Source organism: Pinus tabuliformis, chromosome J (assembly GCF_031772625.1).
Source record: "Pinus tabuliformis cultivar Carrire ecotype Pingquan chromosome J, CPIR1, whole genome shotgun sequence".
In the NCBI taxonomy this organism is placed as follows: domain Eukaryota; kingdom Viridiplantae; phylum Streptophyta; class Pinopsida; order Pinales; family Pinaceae; genus Pinus; species Pinus tabuliformis.
The window spans coordinates 784,896,465-784,907,825 of NC_142295.1; the positions used below are offsets into that span (position 1 = coordinate 784,896,465).

General features: G+C 41.6%; 1 pseudogene; it reads left to right on the forward strand.

The window, feature by feature from the left end:
• The first annotated feature begins 329 nt into the window (after positions 1 to 329).
• On the forward strand, positions 330 to 6,303 carry LOC149229066 (cytochrome P450 86B1-like; annotated as a pseudogene).
• The last annotated feature ends 5,058 nt before the right edge of the window (positions 6,304 to 11,361 follow it).

Sequence of the window (11,361 nt, forward strand, 5' to 3'; positions counted from 1 at the left end):
ATATGCTTATTCAGTTCTATCAACCACATTATTAATATTGTTGTACTAATATAATATAATATAATATAAACTAAAACATAGTTTAGGAAAGGCCACTGGGACTCGGCAACGACTTTATATTAAACCCTAGACCCTGGCCGTTGCAAGAGGCCAATCTCGTTCAAGACGAAGAGACGTGAGGCAATTAAATACGACTGTGTCGGCCATAGTTTATGAAGGGCGGCTGTGACTGAGAAAAGAAGAGCGTCCACCGTGTGGCAGTCACCAAGTGGAGGTCCGAGCTTCTTCAAAAGGCGGGTCAGTCCGGTGCCTCGAACTGAACAGTGTGCATGGCAATGCAGGGAGTAGGAGTTACTGAGGGATGGCTCCTTGTTGCACTGTTTTCAGCATTGGGTGTTGTAGCGGCCAGGTTTTACTATGGGCAGAAAGCTCGGGGCAGGTGGTCTCTCGTGGGCTTGCTTCCCGTGTTGATTTACAGTTATAATGATATCTACGAATGGGCTACGCAGATGCTTATCCTGGGCGGGGGAACTATCACATACAGGAAGGGCGCATGGACGAAATGGGTGGTGACTGCAGATCCTACTAATGTTGAGTACGTCCTGAAGATAAAGTTCCATAACTTCCAGAAGGGCGACTATTTCCGCCAGGTGTTTGGTGACGTTTATGGCGACATGAACCTTTTACTTCAAGAAGGAGAGACTTGGAGGCAATTAAGGGCAACTGTGTCCACGATTTTTGCTGCCGCAAAAACCCGCAACGACATTATTCAGACCACTTTGAGGTTAGTGCACCAGAGACTTATTCCACTGTTCCAGCACGCCGCTAAAGAGGGCATTGTTCTTGACCTCCAGGAAGTTTTTCATCGCTACACTTTCGACAACATCTCTCATTTCGCCCTCGGATTCAATCCGGGGTCCCTGAGCCTGGACCTCGCACATAATCGTTTCACAGAGGCATATGACCGGGCCATCGAGCTTTCCAGTCGTCGGTTTCTTGTGCCGGCGCTTTACTGGAAGACACTGAGATTTCTGAATTTGGGGCCGGAACGGCAGATCCATAAAGATGTAAAAGTCATAGATGATTATATCGCGGAGATCTGTGCTATGACCAGGCGAGAGATAGCGCAGAACAGTGCGAATTGTGAGGATTCTCCGAGATTTTTGCCTCTCCTCCTCCGCCTCGAGAAGGAGACGAACGGCCGCGTGTATTCTGACGACCAGTTGAGAGACGCCTGCCTAAGCATCATAATGGCAGGCAGGGATACGACGGCCTCGGCGCTCGCTTGGTTCTTCTGGCTTCTGCAGCAGCACCCTCGCGTGGAAGAGAATATTTGGACGGAGCTCAAAGGCATAATAAAGCGCAGAAAACACGAAACCCACGCAGACCACGAAGAAGCGTTTACGGTGGATGAGTTAAAAGAGATGAACTATTTGCATGCGGCACTCTCAGAGTCTCTGTGACTGTACCTGTCACGCCCCTAGATCTACGGTAACTTTTTTTCCGTGCCCGGCAGGGTGCGGCACCACCGTGTACGTTCTTTTCGTTAATACTAGTACATATGGACTACGCCTTAACCGATATAAACATGCTTTAACCATTATCTTATAACCATGTGAAAGAATTAAACTTCATAATTCATTATAAACCATTCATAACATTTCCATGTGCAATTAAACCGAACAACAATTGCAAATAATCATGTAGAATGGGAGGGGCAACTCCCGGTAAAGTCTGCCCGAATATATTATGATCTTTTTCAATAATACAAATGTACAAGTGTGCCGGGCAAAGTCCACGGCCCACACTTTGAATCAATACAACAAGGCATAAGAAGCCTTAACCATACACCATTCTGCACCTTTACATGTGAGCGGGTACCCGCCCGGGTCACCAAGACACTCATGTAATTCTGCACCGAACCGTGTACTAAACCTCCTCAACCGTGACCATAAAATCTCCCTTAACCGAGACCTTATTCCACACAAGCCAATCTGAAATATGCGAAGACCTTCTTCACCTTATGCGCATGAGGAATGCGCATCACCTATGTGAACCTTCGCACTTTCCTTGTCTCTTATGCGAAGGAATGTTGAGCAAAAGTCGATGATCCAAATGGCATTCCAACATGCCATATATATATGCTTCTTCGTATGTTTTTAAGAGGGGGTGTGCAGCCCTTAGCCGACCCCCATATTTGCCACATACGCCCACGAACATATGTTTTAACATGTCGGCCTTCAGGCCATTTGTTCCATTTATTAATTCATACGCCCTTCATATGTTTTAAGGGGGTGTATTACTCACGGCCAACCCCCATTATGCATATAAGGCCACGTATAAATATTAAATTATATTTTATTCTTTTTATTATTCGCTTATATTTATATGTTGCCCAACATATGCGTATAAGCTCCCACAACATACGCTCATGTACATTAATATGCCCGTTCAACACTTAGTCTTAATTCGGCCCAAGCGTTATTTCGCCATATCTTTCGTCGCACCACGTTGCTGTTTTGTCGCACAGTTCGTCGCATGGCAACCGGCGTCCGCCCGCTGTAATGTCGCACTCAGCTCGTCACTTCGTCGCTCGCTGCCCGCCATTGTTCTGCCGTCCGTCGTATGCCGCGCTCGCCTATGCTGTAACGCACCCGCCCATCGAACCGAGCCCGCGTCCATACACCCGTGTTGTTCATCGCTCGGCTCGTCCGTCCACCGGGTGCGGGTCGCCCATGGGTCGCCCATTCGTCGGGTCCACCCATCGTCGGAGGTTCGCCCATCTGCTCGTTGTCGTGTCAAAACGCACCCGCTGTCGTGCACGAGGGTGCCCGCCCATCATGCACGCCTGCTCGAGACTCGAGGGCGTCACACTCTCCTCCACCTGAAAACCTTGTCGTCCCGACAACACACCATCTTAGTGACTCTCCACCAAGACTAGTATCGACCATAATGTAGACCCCTCCATATAAGGCAACCATCACTGCCACATATATAAGGCCTGTCTCCATCAAGTCATCGCCATGTGCAAACTGCCCATGTATAAGTGCTACACATCCTGGTTATGTGTCAACACCCATAATCCATGCTCAGGTCCATGAAAACTCCATCCATCACATCTGCAACATGCTGTCCACGAAGTGTTGGTGTCAATGTGCTAAGTCTGGCCACATCTATCCCAACATCATCATGTGTGCAAAGTAGTTGAGTCTCGGCTCAACCCATGTCTAAGTACAGCCACCAAGGCATCATCATCATCATCGTGACCCCATCACCTCAAAGTGCCTCATCGATCCTCCTCATCAAGTCACTCTTCCAAGCCATGTCCCATGCGTGTGCCTTGGAAGTATGCATCCCATACTGCATGAAAGTCATCTGACCTCAGCTCCTCAATGCATCAGACCTCTAAGTCCACCATGTATGATGTCTCAAAAGTCACAACGATCTCATGTCATCATGAGCTCCTCCACCAAAGGTCCACCAAGACTATCTCTTGGTCTCGGCCATGAGAAGTCCATCTAAGCATCATCATCACGAGTCCCTTCCATCACAGCTCCTCCACCAAGGTGTCCATCAAGACTATCTCTTGGTCTCTTCCATGAGAAGTCCCCCCAAGGGTGTGCCCTTCAACCTGTCCATGAGTCATGCCGGGCACATAGCCATGTGGCTAAAGCATGACCCAAATCATCCATAACGATCATCAAGTTCCACCCTTGTCACGGGCCCTTGTACCTTCAACCATAAGGTCACAAGTAACCCCAACAAGTCCTTCAGCAGGTAACAACCCTTGCTTCTCCATACAAGGCTCCATCATAGTCATCCATAGTAAGATGTCTTCATACTTAGGCAAGCTGATCTTACCCTCTCCTACACATGATCCATCTACCAAATGTCCAAATGAAACACAAGTATCCATACTCACTTTACCAATATGAGGCTCCTCCATATGAGTGACCTCACCCATCCATGTCGATAAGCTGCACGATCCTGGTTCAACTTGATCACCTTCAAGTTCTGCCTCTATCGAGTCCTCATCATCATGTGATTCTTCCATCCATGCTGCCAACCTGTATGATCCTGGTTCAACTTGATTAAGTTCAAGTTCGGCCTTCATCATATCCTCATCATCACACGGTCCTTCCATATGAGTATCTTCGTCGTTCCATGTCCATGAGCTACCTGACTCGAGCTTAGATTGATCATCTTCAAGTCTAACCTTCATCATCGTTAAGTCTTCAACATCTTCGGCCATCATGACTTCCTCTTCCTGGTCAATTACAACAGTCTTCTTACCAAGAAGCCTCTTCTTTATCTCCTCCTCAATTTGCTTGAGTTCAGCCTTCAACCGGGCTCTTTCATCAAAGAGCTCTTGAAGATCATCGAGTTCCATATCTGTCATGTTTGCCAAGTCACCTGCTTTAGATCAAGCAGATTCACCTTCAATTTCAGCCAAGACAACCTTGTCCAAGTTTCCACGAGCAACCCTGCTCTGATACCACCTGTCACGCCCACAGATCTACGGTAACTTTTTTTCCGTGCCCAGCAGGGTGCGGCACCACCGTGTACGTTCTTTTCGTTAATACTAGTACATATGGACTACGCCTTAACCGATATAAACATGCTTTAACCATTATCTTATAACCATGTGAAAGAATTAAACTTCATAATTCATTATAAACCATTCATAACATTTCCATGTGCAATTAAACCGAACAACAATTGCAAATAATCATGTAGAATGGGAGGGGCAACTCCCGGTAAAGTCTGCCCGAATATATTATGATCTTTTTCAATAATACAAATGTACAAGTGTGCCGGGCAAAGTCCACGGCCCACACTTTGAATCAATACAACAAGGCATAAGAAGCCTTAACCATACACCATTCTGCACCTTTACATGTGAGCGGGTACCCACCCGGGTCACCAAGACACTCACGTAATTCTGCACCGAACCGTGTACTAAACCTCCTCAACCGTGACCACAAAATCTCCCTTAACCGAGACCTTATTCCACACAAGCCAATCTGAAATATGCGAAGACCTTCTTCACCTTATGCGCATGAGGAATGCGCATCACCTATGTGAACCTTTGCACTTTCCTTGTCTCTTATGCGAAGGAATGTTGAGCGAAAGTCGATGATCCAAATGGCATTCCAACATGCCATATATATATGCTTCTTCGTATGTTTTTAAGAGGGGGTGTGCAGCCCTTAGCCGACCCCCATATTTGCCACATACGCCCACGAACATATGTTTTAACATGTCGGCCTTCACGCCATTTGTTCCATTTATTAATTCATATGCCATTCATATGTTTTAAGGTGGTGTATTACTTACGGCCAACCCCCATTATGCATATAAGGCCACGTATAAATATTAAATTATATTTTTATCTTCTTATTATTCGCTTATATTTATATGTTGCCCAACATATGCGTATAACCTCCCACAACATACGCTCATGTACATCAATATGCCCGTTCAACACTTAGTCTTAATTCGGCCCAAGCGTTATTTCGCCATATCTTTCGTCGCACCACGTTGCTGTTTTGTCGCACAGTTCGTCGCATGGCAACCGGCGTCCGCCCGTTGTAATGTCACACTCAGCTCGTCACTTAGTCCATCCGTCGTATGCCACGCTCGCCTATGCTGTAACACACCCGCCCATCGAACTGAGCCCGCGTCCATACACCCGTGTTGTTCATCGCTCGGCTCGTCCATCCACCGGGTGCGGGTCGCCCATGGGTCGCCCGCTACGCGGGTCGCCCATGGGTCGCCCATTCGTCGGGTCCACCCATCGTCGGAGGTTCGCCCATCCGCTCGTCGTCGTGTCAAAACGCACCCGCTGTCGTGCACGAGGGCGCCCGCCCATCGTGCACGCCTGCCCGAGACTCGAGGGCATCACAGTACCCGTCGGCTCCATTAGAGAATTTAGTGGTTGCGAACGACGACGTGCTGCCGGATGGAACGAGGGTGAACAAGGGGTCCGGGGTGTTGTGTTTATGGTACTCCATGGCCCGAATGGAGAGCATATGGGGTGCGGATTGCCGCGATTTCAAGCCAGAACGATGGCTCCGCAATGGGAAATTCATGACCAAGTCAGAGTTCATATACCCGGTGTTCAACGAAGGCCCTCGCCGGTGCCTAGGAAGGGATTTCGCCATTCTGCAGATGAAGTGGGTCGCTTCCTCCATCATCCTGCGTTTTCGCGTGAAAGCAGTGGCCGCACATCCTGTCGTGCCAAAGTACGGGATGATGTTGCACATGAAGCTCGGCCTCAAGGTCACAATCCTCACGCGCTAAACAATCACGATCACTTTCACTCTTTCCGGGCCCCCCAATAATTTATTTTTAAGGTAGCATATTCCCTACATTATCTAAACGTATGCTGTATTGCACAATGATATGTATATGTTCGATCATGCTTTTATATTCCCAACATTATCTCATCATGTAAGATTTGTTACTTGTGTAACCCCTCATTCCCATTTTTCCCTCTTTCTAGCTCAACTAGGCTTATTTAAGTGTCTTTCTTAAAGGCAAGATTTAATCGATCGATTTCATTTGTTTTATTAATTTATAACATTTAACTTTGAAAAATATATATTTATTTTTTAATATTATTAAAAAAATCATCTTTAACGCAAAATATTAATTATTTAAATAAATTAATTTTCTAAAATAATATATATTTATTTTTAATATTATTAAAAAAATAATCTTCAACTCAAGATAGTAGTTATTTAGTTATTTAAATAACTTTATTTTTTGGACAGATAATCTATACTGGTTAATTGATTTTAAGAAAATGTTTTAGATTTTTATGTGAGTCCGTCTTTATGGGATCATTAGAGAAGATTAGTGTGCATGAGGGCTATGAAACTTTAGAGTTATATATAATAATTAGAGTGAGTTGCTAGAAGAAATTAGTTTATTAGTTATTAAATCTTTAATATTATTCGTAAAAGATTATGGAAATAATTATTTTGTGAGGTGAAGATTTATTAAAGAGTTATTATTGTATACTAAGTTTAATAATTATTTATTAATTTAATAATAATTTTTTTATTAAAATTTTTTATATTTATGTAAATTAATTATGTTATAGCTGAAATAATTAATTTAAAAGTTCTTATTATTATAAATAAATATGATTAGAATTATTTATGTTTAATATTAAGAGAATGAATTAAAAAAAATTAGAATTTTTTTTTTTTTTTGAGATTCTTTATTTGTTGCTATGAGAAGTCTCATTTATTAAGTGTTTCCATCTATTACTGATGTTAAGGCTTTCATCACAGTTCACATTATTCTTTCTTTTTTCCAATTTTTATGGCCTCTTTAATTTTTCGTTTTAGGTAGTGCTCTTCTTTCGTGACAAGTTTAGCCTCTTCCATTCGGATGTAGTGTGAGGATGAGAAAGCATTCTCTACAAGAGCATATTTTGTGGTTCTATTCCTAGATATGTCTGCAACATACTCTTTAAGTCTAATGTTAAGTGATCTTCCTATTTCGTCTATGTATTCTTTTCCCCAAGAGCAAGGAACTATGTAAACCCCTTTTTGCAGGTTAGGGTTTATAGGGTCATTTGTGGAGTCTATGGTTTTTCTAAATGTATTTGGGGGCATGAAAGCAATATTGATGTTGTGTTTGTTTAGGATTCTAGATATTCTATTTGTAGTTCCTTTTATATATGGCAAAGAGGTTTTGGAATGTCTAGGACTTTCTTTATATTATTTCTATTGAGCGTTTGGCAGATGGTTTTCTTGATGATGTTTCTATTATATGCATTATGTTCAAAGACTTGGTGGAGGTGGTTTAGTTCATGCTTTAGGTGATCCGAGTCAGAAATTGCAGTAGCTCTTGTAGTTAGGATTTTAATAATTCCATATTTTTGTTTGGGATAACGATGAGAGTTTTTGTGTAGGTATCTTTCAGTGTGATTTTTATTTCTCTATAGGAGATAAGTTTCCTGTTTTTTTTTGGATAAAAGGATGTAAAGAAAGGGTAACTAGTTATCCTTTTCTATTTAAATGGTGAATTTAATGTGACTTGAGAGACTGTTAATGTGAGTTAAAAAATCTTCCAGTTTATTTTTACCATGAATCCATTTTGCAAAAACATTGTCGACAAATCTTTTCCATTCTTTTGGGGTGTAAGGAAAATATTTGAGGGATTTTTGTTCAAAATGTTCCACGTATATGTTAGCAATTATAGGAGATAGAGGAGATCACATTGCTACTCCATGACTTTGTTCACAATCTTTTCCTTTAAAGATGAAATATGTTGATTTTAGGAAAAAATTTAGGAGATTTATAGTTTTGTTACCAGTAATTGATTTCATAGTGTCGATGGCTTCTTCTATCGGTATCATAGTGTACAGGGAAGTAATTTCAAAACTCACCATGAGATCTTCGTCTTTCATTTCAAGGTTTTTGGTCCATTAAACAAATGTTGCAAAGTCTTTTATATAAGATGAGGTGTTTCTGCCTAAGAGGTGTAACTTTTTAGCAAGGTATTGAGTAAGGAGGTAGGTGGGTGAACTTATGATATTGACTATATGTCTTAATGGGATACCGTCTTTATGAACTTTGGGAGCTCCATATATTCTAGAAGTGATGGAGCTAGTAGGAGTGATTCTCTTTTTTTGTAATAGTGTCAAGAGATGAATCTTTTATTTTCTTGGTGACCACCGTAAGGATTTTAGCGCTAGGGTTCTTATCTAAGATTTTATAGCAACCACTATTGTTTAGGTTTTCTTCCATTTTTCTGTCATATTCAGAGAAATGGAAGAACACCTAAAGATAACTTAACAAGATTTAAAAATTTGTTATTTCGTAAATGTCCAAGTTATGTAGAAGAAATCAATCTAAAGTTATGTACAATATATGTTGATATATTTGTTGACTTGTGTATCCCCCTCATTGTCATGTTTACCTCCTTCTAGCTCAAGTGGGTTTATTTATGAGTCTCTATTAAGGCAAGCCTTATCCACTTGTTTGTTGGCCATTATTAGTTTAGAATTGACCAATGCAACTTATAATGTTTAACTTTGAAAATTAAACACTTATTTTTCAATATTATTAAAAAAATTAATTTTCAACACACATGATATTATTTATTTAAATGACTTTATTCTTGCCCTACTTCAATGATAAATTAACAAGATTTAAAAATTTGTTATTTGGCAAATGTCTAAGTTATGTAGAAGAAATCAATCTAAATTTGTTGTGTTTCCATAGGTGTCCATTGAATCTTCTTAGTAACCATCCTCACCTAAGATTGGAAAATCACCTCCCACCCATGTAGCATATGTTACATTATATCTACTTTTAAAATGAGTTTTAATATCTTAGTTTAGTCAAAATTGATCTTTTTGTACTAATCAAACATATTACAGATGTCTATGTAGGTGCCATTGTTATTTCCCCTTTTATACCCAGCCAATTCCATCCTTCACCCATCCCATTTAGTCCACATTACGTGCCAAGTCTGACCATTAGGTCCCCCTCAACACTTGGCATTCCCATTTCCTCCCTAAGGCACTTCCCTATATTATATAACTAGTGGAGGTGTGTCGACTCTAACATCCAATATATTTTCATTTACACCCTTCCACCATGCCCACATCCATTCACCTTGTGCCACTCTATCATTAGATCCATAGGTGTATTGAATCAAACACCCAATATATTTTCCATTACACCCTCCACCATGGCCACATCCATTCACCTTGTGCCACTCTATCATTAGATCCGTCCTATCACTGCATCCATTATTGCAACAACCAGTATTGTATCTACTAAAAATACATGAGTTAGAATGGTGCAAATTTAGTTGCTGCAACTACATCCTCCCTAACACCTATCATTGCCTCAGAGAAAGTTGCCTAGCCAAGTTCTACATCTCTTGTTAGTGCATCCACTATTGAAACAACAAGTATTCCATATATTTTAGTTACATCTATTGTTATTGTAACTACATCCTCCCTAGTGTAACATGCTTCACATTACTCATGTCTTGTTAATATTAAATTATGATTGAAATTTCAACATGGAGAACTACGACTGGTTGATACGATGATTGGAATTTTTGAACTTGCTTCCCTTCGAGGAGTTTCTGGTATATGATGCCAGATTCTGGATTGCTCTTGTAAAGATGCGGCCACCCCAATGTCTCGTGCCCACAGGAGTCGAGAACAGTGGTCAACGCCATGACCAGTGGTCAGCTAAAGCAATCATCTACGTTATTGGTGTTTCCCTTCTTATACTTAATTTTCAGAGGGAAATGTTACAGATAGGTGGAACATTTATGATGGAAATCATTCTAAAACTTCCCTTGTGTCTGTATGAACTGTAGAGGTCATTGGTCTATGTGGATGACCATTTCCTTCCCTAGAATGTAATGCCTACATTGACGACATATCTACACAATGGAATACATTTCTCTGTCATAAGTGGGGTACTTTCTGACTATGTCTAAAAGTGTCTCACTTCGGTAAGCCATTAGATTCCCATGCTAATTAAGAAACACACCAATAGCATAGTCGAAGGCATCTGTCTCAATGTCAGGTGTAGAACAGAGGCGATTCTTCAACTCGGAGAATGATTTTTGTTGGTTTTATGACCAAAATAACTTTAATTTTGCTCCGCCCTTGGTGACTTGACTTAAAGGCCAAGTGATATGAGATAACCCCAACATGAACCTACAGTATAAATTGGCAAGACCCAAAAAGCTCCAAAGCTCTGTTAGAGTGGTTGGAGCTAGCCAATCCTGAATGACTTGTATCTTGGATGGGTCCACATGTACACCCTGATCACCAATGATATTTCCCAGATATTGAACCTAGGTCAGGCCAAAGGTGCATTTCTCCAAGTTAGCACACAACTTGTGTTGTCGCAGGGCTTGAAGGAATTGTCAAATATGGTGGAGGTGTTCTTCCCAACTCTGGCTGATGATCAAGATGTCATCTAAATACACCACCACGAATGCATTGGTGAAGGGTCACAAGGTGTCATCCATCAGTCTCATGAACGTTGCAGGGGTGTTCATCAATCCAAACGGAATGACCAACTATTCAAAAAGGCCCGCCTTGGATTTGAAGGAAGTCTTCCACACAATGGAGGGTTCAATAGGCACCTAGTGATATCCTAACTTCAAGTTAATATTGCTGAAATTTTTGGCCCCTTTGAGCTGGTCCAGAAGGTCATCAATCCACGGGATTGGGCACCTATTCCAGACAGTGATCTTGTTCAGTGCCCGATAGTCAATACAAAGCATCCAGGTCTCATCCTTCTTCTGTACCAATACAATTAGGCTCCCATAGGGTGATGAGCTTGGCCTAATGTGCTCTTTCTATAA